Source organism: Eurosta solidaginis, chromosome 2, assembly GCF_040869045.1.
Source record: "Eurosta solidaginis isolate ZX-2024a chromosome 2, ASM4086904v1, whole genome shotgun sequence".
NCBI classification, from domain to species: Eukaryota; Metazoa; Arthropoda; class Insecta; order Diptera; family Tephritidae; genus Eurosta; species Eurosta solidaginis.
The window spans coordinates 23,978,496-23,995,748 of NC_090320.1; the positions used below are offsets into that span (position 1 = coordinate 23,978,496).

Below are 17,253 nucleotides of genomic sequence, written 5' to 3' on the forward strand. Positions count from 1 at the left end.
GATGTTTCCAGAAGACCTTTGTCCTGCAAGGGCTGATATGTGCCAGTACATTTGGCTAACATGTAGAAAGCCTGTGTTCACGTCCCTTTACAGTGACATATCCCTTTCGTTTCGCCGTAAAATACCTGGCAGTTACGGTATCGAATAGTGAAACGGACTTTCATGCTTCTTGACGATCAGGCTGTGTTCTCATGGAAAACTTGGTCGTGTTTTGCTCCGCTTGTTGAACTTCTTGTTGAATGGCAGCCCAATCCTTTTGGAAGGTCAACTTGCTACGAGTGCAGTGGTTACTCCTTGACCTACGATCCGGTTTTGCACAGTTAGATTCTATCGTGATAGGCTGCGTTATATTTACAGCGAAAATGAGGACGGACCATTTGTAAACTTGGCATGGAAACAGTATTTTTCACAAGGGGTACGGCTTTTTCGCCTAGTTCAGGCCCTGTTTAGCCTTTTTAACAGTAATTGAGCCTTATTCCAAACTCCAATTTCATTACGTTTTAACATCTGACTTCTAAATCAAGAGAAAAAAACTTAATTTGCGTAACCCATAACAATTTCGAATAAATATTTCAAACCAGAACTGACCTTACATTGTTACTATGTACGCTTAGGCTTGTGAAGGCGACAGGCCCCATCTTCATGATAGTACATACATTGTTAAAAACTAATGGAATCAACGCTATTAAATTAAAATCATCACCAGCTTTGTTGCTTTTCTATCAAATTCGCGTGGACTTTTAATAATACAGCCAAAAACTGCTGTCAGGGCAAATGAACGACTGCTGAAAATGTTGTTAAAATGAAATCAACTCACGTAACATTTCAAGCAAAGAGCTGGGTCGAGAAGAGGGGTCCCGCTTGAGCAAAGTGTTTGTATACAAATCAAGTGCTACAGATCTCATAGTCTCAGCCTACTACGAACGGAGCACAAATAATATTAAACGTCGTAAGTAGGTTTACAGGATGACTGAGTTATGTATAATGATACTGTTTTGGCGCGAATGCGTCCAACGAGGTTAAGGCTGGACTTACGAAGTATTATTTACAGTTATGAGCGGCACCTTGTGCTATCGCCACACATCAGCTTAGGCAACACGAAGTAAAGAAGTAATTTCGTTAGACCTATTTTTTATACTTTTAAGATTTCGAAGAGGGATGGATCCGCAATTTCACTGCCAATATGTTCAGCTGCTGGATTACCTGACATGTCTAGGCGGTAAAAATAGAGGACGTAGATTTATCTAGGGAGATTGACAGATTGTTGATAATATAGCTGACAGAGTCCTAATATGCATCTGGCTATATCCAAATACTTAAGCATTTCATCGTTTAAGCACGGCTTAGTATAGAGCTCTAACTGCCCTCTTATTGTGCTCTGATAGGCTAGTCCAGTGGAATCTATATTTTCGGAAATTAATTGTTTTCTGGTCGCAACCTTCTTTCTAAGGTAACATCCTCTTAACTAGACGAGTAGTTTATAGCACATTTCCTGCTAAGTAGGCACATGCATCCCAACGGGTCCAGTGAAGCATAGCCGATGCGTGTGATAGTACTAAAGTTCCCAGAGCTTTTATGCTAGCCACATTAGAAAAGTAAGCGATCCACAGTTTCTGTATCACTTCTTCGTTTATATTCCGAAGGGTTTTGACAGTGCTACGGGTGTGGACAGTCCTTCGGCGGATATGCATCCGATACATTTCGGTACTAGCACCATTTGGTGCGGGCATGATTTATAAACCCTCGAACCTTTGTGTCGGTGTTTTTAGACGCCTCTTCTGTAAGGCATGGTTAACAGTTGGAATATACTATAGCCGGGTTGAGACTAAGCAAATGATCTGGCATACGTAGAGACCTACTTATGTATGTATGTGTCAGAGCGGAGAGTTTAATTCGGCTGCTCACAGCCACCAAACTCTTTGTTCTTCCCCAAGAACTGACCGAAGTGAACTACTTCTAGCGTTTGACTTTGGGGTTAGCTATGTATGCGCGAAGAAGTGAGAAACACTGCCCAAGGAAGCTCCTTGAACTTTGAGGGGCTATACAACAGGTTCAAAGTGATGTCGAAGCAATACCTAATGAAAATTGCAACCTGAAAGCTCATATGGGGCCATGAACTCAGACTGTAGAAACTCAAGAAAGTAGTTCTGTAACGCAGTGGTGATAGACCCCAGAGTGAGCTGTTACAACATAGAAAGGCTCTAAACATGGAGGCTCTAAAATCGAGCCATAATGAGACGTTATCCCCACATCAAAGTTTTTTGTGGTCGCCTAACCTAAGGTCTTGGGTTCAAGTCCAGAGCAAAGCAACATAAAAATTAGAAAACAGTATTTTTAATTACTTAAAAGTTATGGCCTCGCTCTCACCAGTCTATTGGCGAATACTCCGAGTGTTATTTTGAGATGAAAATAGTCTTAGTAAAAGTACATCTGCCTTGCAGCTGCCCTTCGGAGTCGATATAAAACATTTAGGTCACGTCACGCCATTTCGTGGGGAAACTAAAAAGAGGCACGACATAGCCCCAGTGCGTTAGGAGGCTTATAATATACCCGCGACAGGTAGGCCTGTCGTAAGAGTCAACTTAAATATCCAAATTATTCAAAAGGTTTTGTAGTTAAATCCTTTCAAGGGGTTGCGCAATTTATAATTACCTTCTCCATCCCAATTGTCAACCTCACCTACCAGTGGCGAATCCTAGCAGCCGAGGTTCTGGCGACCCCAAGTTTCTCATGGAACTGGAGAGTGGGGCGGGATGGCCTAGAAGGTTCAATATAGTCACATTTAATCGCTACCGAGATGGTCGGGCTATTATGGCACTTGTTACCGGATCTATATCCGGCAAAGCACCATACACATAGATAGGGGAGTGTACTTATCGCCACAACAACAGCAATAACAACGTAGCCTGGAAAAGAAGATCGGCGCAAATCCAAAGTTTTTTCTTTTTTTTTTTAATTTTGTCAACGTTAAATCTAATTAGTACCAAATAGCAAACAGCTCATCACACATATGGGTAGAGTTTATCGTCATGATAGCAAGATCCTACTAAGCTAATGGACAGTAATAAATAAAGCGATCTAAGTTTAAATCAATAAATATAGATATTTCATAAAATCTCCCGGAAAAAGGCCATTATTTGATTTAGGTCATTCCTTTTCTCACATTTTCTTCTTCTTCTTGCCAATAAGAGCAATGCAATTTCGATTGTAATCACAAAACAATTTCTCAGTTATTTATAGCTTAAGCAATTTCATATTTTTGTTATTGTTATTGTTTTTTGTATTTAAATTGCATTTGACAGCCCCCAAGTCATTGGCGAGTGTATAAATTGCTTCTTATTCTTCTTCTTGTCCAAAGTCAATTCATTATGCATGACGCCCCCGACTTAAGCTACATATAACAATATACAGCAAAAAAAAAAAACAACAACAAAGACGTTCAATCTCAATTGTGTGTGATTATTGAAAGTATGACGATCAAATCATCATCCACTAGTAAGTGGATATGTATGAGCTCTACTGGGCCAACTGGTCTAAGTGCCACGAGCTACTCTTTGTCAGCGACTCACATATCTATTATTGGATATATGAAAGAAATTTTGTGTCTGTCCATAGAGGGTTCAAATAAATTTGTTTGCTTTGATTGGTTTTTATTAATTTTATAGTTTGCTATATTCGTCGGATGGCGTTGAGTCGCTTGCTAAATGATATACAGCGATATATGTATCTCGTTGAGAGCTTTTGGCATCTGCTTTTTGCTAGCGTGTCGTAGGCGTGCGCGCAGTCTCGGATTAGTGTAGCAATTTCGTTCCATTCCGATTCCGAATTGAAGATCGAGCTCAAGCTCAGATTACCGTTGTTGTTTTTTGTAATTTGTCGTCTTTGTGTGTGAAGTATTCATGTGCTACAACTCTTTGGCTGAGCAGCAAAGTGATTTAATTTCACATTTTTCATTCAATTTATTTACACACGCAAAATGATTTGAATATTTATATTGTACAGGGTGTCTGGTCTACGTTTGCTTTAATGTTGTTATGTTAAACGTTGAAATCTTCAGCAAAGATAGCACAAGCAACAGTCATTCTTGCCTGATAGTTGGTTTGTTAATGATCTGCTTTCAGCCAGTTCGTTTCATCTTAGGTTGTAAGTACCACGCTTCTTGCAGCCAGCTCGGCGAACAATACCCTGTTCATACATGTTTTGGTGAGGAGGGACTTTTAGTAGCCTTTCTTCTTTCGATCGGGCAAATCACGACTTTTTCTTTAAGAACGTGAGGCTAGTTTGAATTTACAAACGGTGCTAAGGCTAAATACACAAGCCAACCAATCAATCACAAGCATGGCAATAATAATATAAAATTTCTATACAAAACTCCATTCATCAGCTTATAGCAATGGCCAGAACGGCCCAAACAGGCTTTAACAAAGCTCATGACATAGCAATACTGATGATTTATTATGGCTTATTGCCAACTAAATGCGAATGGTCTTATGTCAGAATATTTGAGTACAATGAACCAAAAAAGGCTTGATCTTATCAAATTCTTAATACATTTTCAGAAGTTTTAGCGAAGCCTTAAGTTATTCTAGTTGTGCCATTAGTTCAAAGCCGCGTCAAATGTTAGACTAATATTTAAGAAAATTATATGTTGCTAGTATCTTAAGTATTATATTAATACAACTGTGAGAAGCTTCTGCAAAAGGCACATACACATACATACATACATATACTATGTTTGCTTAACTAACTTCAATTTACAAATGCAAGTCAGCATTCACTAAGTCTAGGACAGAAAGTAATAGCGCCCCTCTAGCCTTCATATGTAGGAAAGTGTGTACATCACAAACGAATCATAAAGATAAGAGTAGAAAGCTAGCAAATTCGTAAAACTACCTGTAAACGCGTTTTTCGGCACCAAACCGCAAAGGAACTTAAGTCGTTATAAGACGTGCCGTCCCGTTGTTGATGTTGCCGTCCCGTCTTTCCTTTTTATTCAGAAATTATTCACTGAACGGTAGCGTTTAGAACCAATAACTCAATCAGAGGATCCATCTGATTGAGCAATACTGTTCTTCATTCGATTGCGAAATAATTAGAGCGATACCAAAAGGAAAGATAATTGGCCTTGGGCGCCTTTCTGAATGAAACATGTTCTGTTTGAGACTACAGAAAGAGCTCTAGTTAGCTTAAGAGTCGAAAAGCTCTGGTTGAATTCATTTAGTAACATACGTGTGAATTTAGTAACATTGGAGTGAGAACGCAATCTAAAAGAGCTTGCAGAGCTACGCATGAAGGTGGTGTTCAGTTTCATCTACTCTGCGTTATAGTTATAAACGGTTCTGGTGCAGCTCGAAGCTATTTTCGATTGCTTCATGGTATGAGGGACTACTCGTTAAGAGGCGCACACTATCTTTATGAGATGTTATTGAAACCGATACACTTCTAAGAGGTAGTTATCTAGCAACGCACAAAACACAGTGAGCACTATCACTCCATCATTCTCACCAGCTTTGTCGCAGGCATGTGCTCATAACTGCTTTACTTTCACAACACCTTTACTATCCGGAGAGAGAAATGGCTACTAGAAGTATTAAAGTTGAGTTATGAGACTGGTGAGAAGATACTGTCAGGAGCTCGATGTAAGTCACATATCACTGGGAATTTAGGGTTCCTACAGCACTGAGGGGATTACAACACCATGCCTTTTGTCGCAGCTGCAATCTTCCAGAACCTGAGGAAACAACAAGAGTAGCTACTGTGCGACAGTTCAAGTAACTGTTCAAGTAGCAGTTTCTTAGAAAATATTTTTTTCGAGTGCTCTAACTGAAGTCAAGGGATACCAAGCACATGAACAAGCTGCCTGATTACAATAGCATGCAAGCATTCTAAGCGTGGTTCGCTGCAGTTATGAGATGCCGTACAGTGCTAAAACGTTTGGAGAATTTAACATTTAAATACTCAAACAACCAAACGGCAACTAAGGAACTGGGGTTAACAGTGGTCAGTCCTAGGGTCGCTTTCGATTGTTTTATGTTATTTCAAGGTTGGAATCATCGGAAGCGGTCATTTGTAGATCATACAGGCTGCCACATCACTGTAGTGTCTTTCAGACGAAAACTATAGCCGTGAAGAAATCAACAGAAATTCGGGAGCAAGTTAAGCGGTCCTTAAGGCAATAATGTCACTCACTACTTCATCAAGAAGTGTCCTGGAATACAAAATAAACGTTGGAGAGACTGCGCTAATGCTAGACCTTACATTTATACTGGGTTCCCGGTGATAAAGAGAAAGTATGATAAGTTGGCAAAGGAGGTTGCAGCACGCGATGATTCCACGGTAGCCGTGCCAATCCGCTTTGGAGAAATCAAAAAGACACAGCAGTTTTATATACTCCATCAAGCAGGATAGGTGTGGAAGGAAGCGCGGGGCAGCAAAATTTCTAAGATCATGTGCAAATCCAACGATATTCGACTCACAAATTTTACTCATATCTTTAAAGAGAAAAGACTTAAAACTTATGATGATTATACTAAGTGGACACTGCCTTCTGGCGTCACATGCATATAAATTAGGCCCCGTCAGTATGGCTGATGTTGGAAGTGCGGGCAGAACGAAATGGTTGAGCACGTGCAGTGTTCATATTCTACGCTCGCGAGGTCAAGACTTCAGCTACGAAAGGCGGCAGAGTTGCACTTATCTCGAGGCTGCTTTTGAGGTAGGTTCTTGAAAACTTGTAGTATTTTATAACATAAGTCCTTGTACCAAATTGGTGTTTTTCCGCTTGGTCGTGGAACAAATTTTGGTAGCACTATGAACACATTCAGTCTATGTGAGGTCTTTTTAACCGGTAAGTTCGATATAAACCAACATATTAAAACCCACCGTCATACAATTCAAGTGAGCTTCTTCACGAAAGCATACCTTTAGAATCACGTCGATACTAGTTCCTTTATCTCTTGAATTTAATATTTGGCTTTAATCTTTTATATTTGAGGTCATCAAAGCTTGTAATTGGTATGCCGATAAAATTAATAAAACAAAGTTAGGGGTGCCTGTAACTCATTCGATCCATTGTACAGGCCTGCCAGTACCTGCATCAAAGATTCAAAATTTCTACAGTTTGTATTAGAAAGGTTCTTTCTTACCTAAGATTGACTAAGTTATCTCTTAGTCCAAAGCAGCGTCCAACTCGCTAAACTTTCGAATTTCAATTCTTTATGAGAAAGTTTTGTCTAGATCTACACCTCCTTACCTGCTTCATCAATAAGTAAATATACGCAACTGATATCGAATGACTGAGCACAGTTTCTTTCCAAGTATTCACTCCCTCTTTCCCCCTTCCAAATGCTAAGAGACTACGCTACCTGTCTCGACCTGATTGCTTGCTAGATTCCAAATCTTGTAATTACTTCAACAAACCACAGACAACCTCGCAACTCATTTACATCAATACAATATTCACACATTTTCAGGGACAATTTTCGCAACTGCAACTAGTGTGCGCTAATTAAATTAGAGGTGCAGTAGGAGGGTGGGGTATCAAAAATAAACATCACAAACTCTTAAAAAAAAAAAAACATCGTAAAAGGCAAAACGACGCATTCAGTCTTATAGTGAACGATGTACTAGAACTTTTACCAAAGTAGAGAGGAGACGACTGCATACAACACGCCGACCGTCGAATGGATGGCTGACTGCCTGCAAGAGCAGTGCAGTCGAAGCACTTAAAGCATAGCGAGGAAAGCACGGCAAAGTAATGTAAGGCATTAAATTTAAACAGAAGCTGGTGCAATTGCGAAAAGAAATCGGAAGCGAACATCGACCAAAAAAGTAGCAGAGGAAATTTTACTACGATGACGTTGTTGTTTTACTGCGTAAACATGGAAATGGGCCAACATGATGGTGTTAGGGAGGCACTGAAATTATGCACATGAATAATAGGTTGCCAATGTATACATCGTAGGCTGTATGTCGGGACGTATCAGTGAGAAATGATTGAGTGAGTCGGTTGCATATATTTGCTGAACAAAAAAGGCTATGTAGTAAGTAAAGTTTTCACTGGTGCAAGTAAAAGGGAATTTACATATATACATATGTAAATGCTCAAATGTAAATCCTTAGGTGATTTCATACATATATTCATTAGCTCCTGGAAATGATTGTATTAATACGCTTAGGTAGAGAGAGATATTCATCTAAAACTCAAACATACGGCAGCGCCGACAGATATAAGCTTTGCCTTTTGAAATTCAGGGAGCTTAATGATATGCAACATAAGAACTCGTGAGCGGATTTTGCTTGTTTAGAACTGCGTTCGAATTCCTAAATGTAACAGAACAATCACGCCAGGGGCTTAAGGTAAGATTGGGTTGAACTAGCTGGTTCATACGCAAAACTTCCGCTTGGAAGATTCAAGTCGAGTCTGGAAGAAGGACTGACGACGACGCGTTGATTTGTTCAGAGTAGACACCAGCTTCCATGCCGCAGAGCATGTAGTGATAGTCGGTTTAAAGCGAAATCGCGTCATTCCTGCACACCACTTCTGCCCTCCTTTGGCGGAACTTTACTTATGACTCCTGTCAAAAAGAAAATGGTTAGTGATAGTCTGATGACGGAGCGCCACTGGGAAGCGTCCTACTACTGTGACCATATTGCCTCGAGCTCCAACAATCACACTCGCGAAGTCTTACTGCAGAAAGGTTGCAGTTTAACGTATGTGAAGGTTCAGAGGGAGCTAATTTATTGTTTATTGTTTAAGCCTTTGGATTACAATCCTTACAGACTAAATTATAAAATTTACTTAAAATATTAAGAACAATCTACTTATGGTTCCGTATGAATACAACTACTTTTAGAACTGAATACAATATTATCAAAAAATTAGCTCTAGGGAGCGGCAAGTCCAAAGCCACTGTGCTACTCAGGGAGTTGAACTCACGAATAGCGCGATTTATAGGGGCATTATTTGCATAGTTGGTTCTAAAGTTATCACCATAGAAAGGATAAAAATTCCGGAGAGTGCGTTGCGGGATATTGAAATGAATCTTTTCCAACAAATATGAGCAGTCAATGGACCCATTAATAATGTCATACGTGAACATCACGGCATCCTATGGTGCCCTAAATATTGAAAATAACTTTAAATCATCAGCATACAGTAAACACTTAGCAAATGAAAAACAACTACAAATATCATTAATAAATAAAACGAATAGTAAGGGACGTAAAATACTTCCCTGGGGAACACCAGATGTCATTATGAAGGGACTGGAGGATACGCTGTCAATAGTAACGACACAATGCCTGTTGCATAAGTAGGAGCTTATCCACAGCAGAAATGAAGAATGAAACCCGATATGGCGCAATTTGTTAATTAAAACACTATGAGAAACTCTATCGGAAGCTTTTGAAAAATCTGTGTAAATGCAATCCACCTGGGAACATGCTGAAAAGGAGTCAATGCAGTATTCACTAAATACAGCTAGATTAGAAACTGTTGACCTATCAGCGATGAATCCATGCTGATAGTGAGAAATGAGAGACTTAACAGCAAAGCTCCACTGCTTATCCACAGCAGAAATGAAGAATGAAACCCGATATGGCGCAATTTGTTAATTAAAACACTATGAGAAACTCTATCGGAAGCTTTTGAAAAATCTGTGTAAATGCAATCCACCTGGGAACATGCTGAAAAGGAGTCAATGCAGTATTCACTAAATACAGCTAGATTAGAAACTGTTGACCTATCAGCGATGAATCCATGCTGATAGTGAGAAATGAGAGACTTAACAGCAAAGCTCCACTTTGCATTGACCACATATTCAAACAGTTTTTAAATCGTAGATAGCTTGGATATAGGTCTATAGTTTCGGACATCATTCTTGTTACCGCTCTTGAAACTAACTCTCAACTAATAGTGGTACCTTTGCGGCTGTTTGTTCTACGTCACCAATGTTGATTTCGCTGGACTCCCCAATTCATCCTACACCTCCACCGGTATCTTTAGCTCCAACAATAATAGTTACCGATACTGAAAAAAATAGTACTTCATTGACGGGCTCGATAACCCACGCTAGGTCAAGCAATGCGTTTTCTGTCAACTGTCCTACAACGGCCGCACCTTCCCAGCTCTCTGGTGCGCTACCCGCTACTCCTTTGCAGGTGACTGCCGTGCCACCTCGTAGGGATGTATTTGTGTCCCGATTACACTCCTCGCTTACCGAAAATGATATTGCTCATTACGTTTGCTCTAAACTTGGTGTTGCACCCACTAGTAACATCAATGTGTATAAATTTAACTTCAAATATGAGAGAGTTATCTCCTCATTTAAAATATCTCTTTCAGATGAATATATCGATAAGATACTTGATTCCTCTTTTTGGCCTAAGCATACTGTGGTTCACTTGTTCACAAGAAAGGCGAGGGCCGGACCTGTTTTGTTACAGCCAAAAAACGGCATGACGAACACAGTAATAACAACACAAAGGTAATTGCTGATCTGTCCCGTCTTCTCATTAATTACCAAAATGTTCGTGGTTTACGATCAAAACTTGTTCCATTCTTCCTTAATTCCTTCAACTTTTCTGCACAACCCTGCAAAAATCGCGAGTACTCCATGCTTGCATGTATGGAGTACTCGCTATGGACCAACCGAGTGCTTCAAAATTAACCACAATTCATACAAAAAATATGGTCCAATTAACATTGAGGTGTCCTAGGACTGGACCATATACTCCAGCTCCGCATTACATTAGAGTAATCCATGGAGTACCCACAGTCCAATAAACATCGTGTAGTGATTACAATCGTTAAAAACGAGCAATGATCGGCTTACAATATGATCGTGTAGAAACATGAGTTGGTACATTGCTGCATTACAGTGGAGTATAATGGTAAGTACTCCAGTGGACCACATGATCCAACGATTTTTGCAGGGAGGTGTCCTTATTGCTGTTGAATCTAACCTGTCATCTGAGTTGATTTCGCTGGACAATATCTCTCATGTCGAATTCATAGCAGTTAGGCTTTCATTCGGTAGCTATAGCGTAATTGTTTGCTACCCAGGCATCAAGGAAAACCCAGGCACGCTGGTAAAACATAGACTTTATATAGTTCCAAAAAGATTTGGCTTAGATTTTATGTTACCCTCAATATTACGAATATAATTATTGTAGAGAGATCTATTCAAATTATTAAAAGTCCTTAAATAGTGCCTATATTTAGTAAAGAATGTGTGATTCTTGGTACATTTAAATTTTTTAAGATATTTGTTCTTCAGGTTCCTCAGTTTTCTTAAGTCCTTAGAGTACCACGGCAATTTGTAAGGTCTTTTCTTTCGTACCGGAATCTTATCCAAGCAGTGGTTGAACAAAATATTTTTAAAAACCGAAAAACTTTCTGAGGTGTCAAGACTCCCAAGTAACTCCTCCCAATTTATTTCAAACAAGAAATTGTTAGAAGAGTCGAAATCACACAAGGAAAAGGTTAAAAGTTAGTCTGTACTCAGAAGTATCCGGGTAAAAATAATAAATGTTATAATCAGAGGTAGGTGATGCCTGTCCTTATGAGTAATTGGATTCACACACTCACTAACTTCGCAAAAAATGTTATCACTTTTTAAGAGTAAGTTTAGTGCGACGACTTAAGTGGCTGAAACGTAGAACTCTTTTCTTATTTTTTAATACTGTCTTGTTTGTCCATAGCCGACCAGCATAATGTAACTCCAGTATTAAGCTTTGTAGGTCTTTTCCACCCGAATATCAATATTAGTTTTCCGGCAAAGCTTACTGTCTATTGCGACGCCCAGATTCTTCACTCTCGTGGAAAGTTCAGTATGACTTACTATTTCAGACTTTACCGATGAACCTGAGATGACTTGGGCAGGATAACTGATAAACTTTAGACGAAACTCTTAAGAGTAATGATTAGAAATGTGTCAAATAAAATTTCTTTCATATCACAGAACCTTAAAACAGACCTCAGTGGAAAAATACATGAAACAGATTTTGATCGTTCGCCTATCCACTGAGGAATGCTCTCTCCCTCTCGAGGTTCTTGCAAGATCGAATTGTATGTATCGAAATGAGACCGATTCTTAACGGGAAAAATACTACAAACTACGATAGCGCTACAAAATTTTCATATGTGTAATACTTAATAGACTGAGCAAGACGGTCACAGAAATTCAAGGTGAGCTTATTTCCAGGTCGGAATAGGCTGGTTTTCAGATAGTGAGGAAGCGCTCACTCTCATCATACATAAGCTATTATATGGCTCAAAATCATAGAGGTCGAGAAAAGAGGGGATGGCGCTTGGAGATTTCAAAAGATAATAGTCTGGTTTTCTGAGAGTGAGGAAGCAATCACACTGTCTATAAAGTCACCTATACCTAAGCTAATATATGGCTTAAAATCATAGAGGTCGGGAAAAGAGGGGATGGCGCTTGGAGTTTTCGAAAGAAAAGTTCCGCAGTAGATGTACGCTCCCACCCATTTTCATTCTGACTCTAACGCAACGTTATTCTTCAACTGAAGATAGCCGACTACGAATAGTAGCTGCTAGGATAAGTATCGTAAGGTCGAAAGAACTGGGTCCATATAATTTTCCACCAGAATCGTATGCAATAAACGGGCCCATTGTGAAGTCTACAAGAATAAGAAGAATGAGAAAGGTCAAACCACTTTGTCGATTGCAGTGAAATTTAGATCATATTCTATGGCAAGTATGAGGAACGAAATGGTTTAATGCGGACTCCATGTTAGTCGAAGGATTCCGTTAGAAATGCTGACTGCATCATAAGATAGCAAAGGCACACTTAGACGGATTAACCCCTTTATGTTATCACCTCTTAAGATGTTCCAGGAGTTTAAACATTTCATTCCTCCACTGTAGGGCAGAACGCGTTCAACTTTGACAGAGCCTATCTCAACTAAACAATAAATGAATCACTTGTTTAAGCTCCATTAGGGTTTTGTCCAGAGCAGGGCATCTGCAAAGGAATTGTTGAATACTTTCATTCGTTGTAATACCCATGAGTTCAGCATTTACTCCTACCAGAACACAATGGAGACATGCAATCGATGTAAGATCTCATCACATCGGCCAGTTCTACCTATAGCAACGGGCGTTGATGCAGGGCCCAAATTCACCTGCAATTTGCATTTCCACCAATGTTAGACACAGTCATTTGTAGCATCGCCAGCATCCTTTTGGCTTACTAAAATTTGACTTGGGTGTTCCAAAATGCAGCGCAAACTATAAAGATAGATTCAACGGCTATAAAAGTACTTTCATGAAAATTCAAATACGCTGTCAGAGCTGAAAGGTTCAACGGGATCCCGTGTCAGTAGGTCTAATAACATCCGAAGTCAGTACCGCATGCATATCAGGTAAATTACAGTCCAGTTAGAGGAAGGGATGTCTTTGTCTTTACAGCTGCAACAATGTACCACAAGATAACGTGGTAGCGGAATTCTTATGCGGGTTACCTCATTCAATCTTTAAATCATCTAGTACCGAACTTCACAAAACCACAGTCGGGTTTTGCTCATGTGTAGGCCGTCATTGAGATAAAGTCTTTAAAGAAAAAATAACTTCGAAATACGTGCTGCAAGACCTAACAATGCTTCTGGTTACTATGGAGAACCGCAAGTAATCTATGGCGCGCAATTGGAAACGTGAGCATAGAGATTTTACATTGTGTCTCAATAGCTGAGACCACAAGCCAAATTAGTTCAAAAGTTTCACACCGCTGAGCGGAAGAACGTTAGCTCAGACCTTAGTGAGGTGAAATTATTGGAAAAATAAACAAAAATTAAAGTTAATACAACAACAACAGCTAAACGCGCTTAAAGTAAAAAAAAAAAAACAAGAAAAACGATTAAAGGGCAGCTTGAGGGAGGGAGTATAATAAAAATAGCAAAGGAAAAATCGATTTTTCGTTAGTCGGCTATACAATGCGGCGCCCTTTTTTGAGTTGAACCAAGTTGGTATTCGTGTGACTGTGTGTTTATGAGTTTTAAATAAATTTATTTCTAGGTATTCATACCTACTCTCCTCACTCCTTCAGAGGCTTGTTTGTACCTCGTGCCGCATTGCTAGCTTCTGTGTGACTTGATGGGATGCAATGCACGACCTTAGCCAAGTGCTCCAATTTCAATGAAGTCGCGTATTGAAGTCTGTATTTTACGCTTTCTCAATTGCACTACCTGCTCTTCACCGCGACACGTCAACGAACTTGCAATTTACAACTCTATGCAAAATTATTGCACAACACAACTTCGAAAACACTTACGAGCTCTGAGAACTTTTTTATTTTCTTCTTTTTTTTTTTTGTTGGGCTAACGGCACGAACGTATTATTTAAAACATATGTTACTTTTGTTTTTTTGCATTGGAATAACATTTTTTTGAATTATATTGTTGTTTTGCAGAACTTCGAAAAAATTCGAATTTTTTCGAACTCATTTTTTTTTTTACTATTTTGAATTTTTTTTTATGAATTTTTCATAAAATGTCTTTCCTTTCACAGCAACAGAAAGCGTAACCGATTTCTAAATTTTCTTTATTTCACTTTTAATTTTTTAATTTATTTTCCTTTCTCTTCGCAAACTTCAAGTCGCACTCCACTGATCTACGCCAGCCATGGTGGCTATTCCACCATGTACGCCAGCCTTCAAATAGCAAAATATAGAAATGTATGAAGTTTGCTAAACTCATACATCTTATATGTATTTATATAAGTATTTACATACATATATTCCTATAAGTACGGAGTATATGCCGTATAAGTAGCATATTTAAATAAGTTCACCCGAGACACGTCTAATTCCATTCGCGGCGCATTGCAAACTATTCGAATATGATGATGAGTATGTATGTACGTAGGTTGGTATAGAGTCGACAACGTCAAGACTTCGCTTGGATATGAGCGCGCTATGTAGTGCGCGTGTCGGCCGGAAGGTCGTTGGCGTTTGGGGTCGCCGCTGTGCAAAAGGGGGAGCTACATAGAAGAGAAGAAAATACACATGCTCCACACAGTGCCATATGGAGTTTCGCAATGAAAAAAAAAACGCGCTAAAAAGAATCGAAACTTAAACCACAGCGTTTAAAGACAGCCCACTTAACGTAGTACGAAGCCATACACGAAGCTGGAGTTCTGCTGTTTTTTTTTCTTGAGCTGATGTGTAAATAGATGACGTTGGCGCTAAATCATTTGTGCTATTAGCCACTAGCGGTAAGCGCCAAACGGCGCTTGAACTTCAAAATTGAATATGATTTGTACTTATTTTGGTCTTACTTGAACCCGCAAACAAACTTTAGAGTTCCAGATGGAAAGCTTTAGCAGCGTTGGTTCCTTAAAGTGTGCTTTTTGACCAAAAGCTCAACGAATGTCGCGCGTTGCCGTGCATACGATAGAGACCGAATGGAGAAGTACAAAAAATTTAAAAACAATTTTTTTTTAATTTTTGTTTTGCTTAAAAATCAGAATTTGACACTACATAATTAAAAAAAACGTTTTAACCCTTCATATACTATGTCGCTTTATTTATCGCAACCTCTTCCTTACGTTGTCTCTCTGCTACTTTGCTCCTTTGTTACGTCACAATCAGTGCTCGGACTTCTGCGACTGAAAAGTAGCAGGTCTGTCACTTTTTAACCTAAATGAGAAACTCATATTTTTTCTTAAGCAATTTTAATTGATCTCGACTTAGCGAAAAAGTTTACTTCTCTACTGATGGTTCTCAACATAGTAGAAATGTAAAACTTCGTTGATTATATATGCAGTTCCAGAATCATAGAAACTTGAAGATCGTCAATGATTAAGTAAGTGGCGAGTCCAATGCGATCAGACAGGGTTTTTACCAATTCAACCTGTTTTCTAATTATTATATACCCTTTAGTTAGCATACTAATAGAATACTGTCCTTCGAATCGACTCCAAAGACTTAAGACTTTGAGGAGGTTTCGCAGAAGCAATAGGGTAGAGCCGCTGTCAGAAATAAGCTAGAGCTCTTCGTCCTGTATATATGTATGTATGCAAGAACGTAGCCCTGTCTGCGAATGCCACCAATTTGAGCAGAGACTAGATCTTAAGCACTTAATGTCGTTATTTTACAGAAAATTCTGGGTCATAATCACATAAGTCCCATGTAAAAGGATAGTACTCAAGCGATAATTACTTGTGACCACAGCATTCAGGCAAGTGTATTGACCAGATCTGCATATCTCGTGGTATACATTGCTGCGATAGAAGTTATAATTTGGCCCCAGCGGTTTAGGGGGCTTAGAATATACAAGCGGCAAGTATGCCTGTCGTAAGAGGCGACTAAAATATCCAAATTGATTCAAGGGGTTGTGTAGCACAATTTTAAGCTTCTCCAGTCCAATTGTTAACCTCACATACCCGTGGCGAAAACTGTTTCTTTTACAGCCGAGGCGACCGTTTGGCGACCTCAAGTTCCTCATGGAAATAGCGGGTGGGGGCGAGATGGCCTAGAAGGTTGAATGTGGTCATATTAAATAGTTCTCGAGATGGTCAGGCATCTGTTCAGTGACATTTCTCGCTAGTTCTTCTGCGCTTCATATTTTAGGCACAGCTTGAAGTTAGAACTAGTAAAAGGGATGTTTAATTGGGCCATGCAAAGTTTGTTCGTACATTTAGCGCTGCTTAGTGTGCTCTGCTCGATATATAAGAGAAACGACCCGGAAAACTACTCCAGTTATCGCGAATTCGATTTGCTTAAAATGTCATACAATCTTCTATCTATCCGTCTTGTTCAATAATCTTAATCCCTCAAGGATGCGATTTTTTCGCTAAAGCTGGGACGTTTGCGGAAAACTTTACAGTTAGGAGAAAAAATTGTAAGATACGCTATATGAGTTGAGAAACATGATCGATTTTAAGCTCCCTCCATGATTTCCCCATATGTGTCTTAAAATAATTTGTTCTATTAAGGGTACCTCAATTTTCTGATCCAGAAGCGGCTGGGCAATTTTACGTGCCCAAAAGCTTTGATGTGGATTATTTCGAATTTACGTACCGATGTCTCTACTCAATTTGGCTTATACACATAACACTAGGTTTAATAAAGAGCTAGGACATACTCTTATACGACAATTACTCAGTGCACATGCGCAGTAAAGTAAAAACTGTGTAACGAAAAGGGAGCCTTTTTTTTTAGCGAAAGCCACAAACATTTCACCTGCTGAAGTACTAGAAGCTCCATTTTTCTTCTTCTCTATTTACGGTTG

At 39.3% G+C, this 17,253-nt stretch overlaps 1 protein-coding gene across 1 annotated transcript in view; it reads right to left on the reverse strand.

Annotated features, from left to right (window-relative positions):
- The window catches only part of numb (NUMB endocytic adaptor protein), a 153,033-nt gene extending 138,180 nt beyond the window's left edge, over positions 1-14,853 (reverse strand). Inside the window, exon 1 of the mRNA XM_067764653.1 lies at positions 14,049-14,853. The gene's annotated coding sequence lies outside the window, so the exon portion shown is untranslated. The remainder of the gene's footprint in view (positions 1-14,048) is intronic.
- Positions 14,854-17,253: the final 2,400 nt, after the last annotated feature.